Consider the following 337-nt stretch of genomic DNA (forward strand, 5'->3'; position numbering starts at 1 on the left):
CGGCCGCGCTCCTCCTCGACCCCGAGCTCCGGCGAGCTCGCCGCGCCTCCGCCCGCTGCCGCTCCTCGGCGTCCCGCGCCATCCCGGATCCGCCTCCTCCGGCCGTCCCGCGCTCCTCCCGGCCTCTCCCTCGTCCTCCGGCCGCCTCCCCTTCTTCTTCGGCGAGCTGCCGCCCCGTCTCCGGCGATCTCCAGATCCAGCCCGAAGGTTGACTTTTCCCCCTCTGAAATTCTGCCAAGTCCCGAGTTATTTTACATAATCATGCCATGTTCATCGCATCGTATCTCTGCATCTGTAGCTCCGTTTCATGTGTGTAATATGTCAAATTGTTCGTCTC

Source organism: Triticum aestivum, chromosome 4B, assembly GCF_018294505.1.
Source record: "Triticum aestivum cultivar Chinese Spring chromosome 4B, IWGSC CS RefSeq v2.1, whole genome shotgun sequence".
Lineage (NCBI taxonomy): Eukaryota > Viridiplantae > Streptophyta > Magnoliopsida > Poales > Poaceae > Triticum > Triticum aestivum.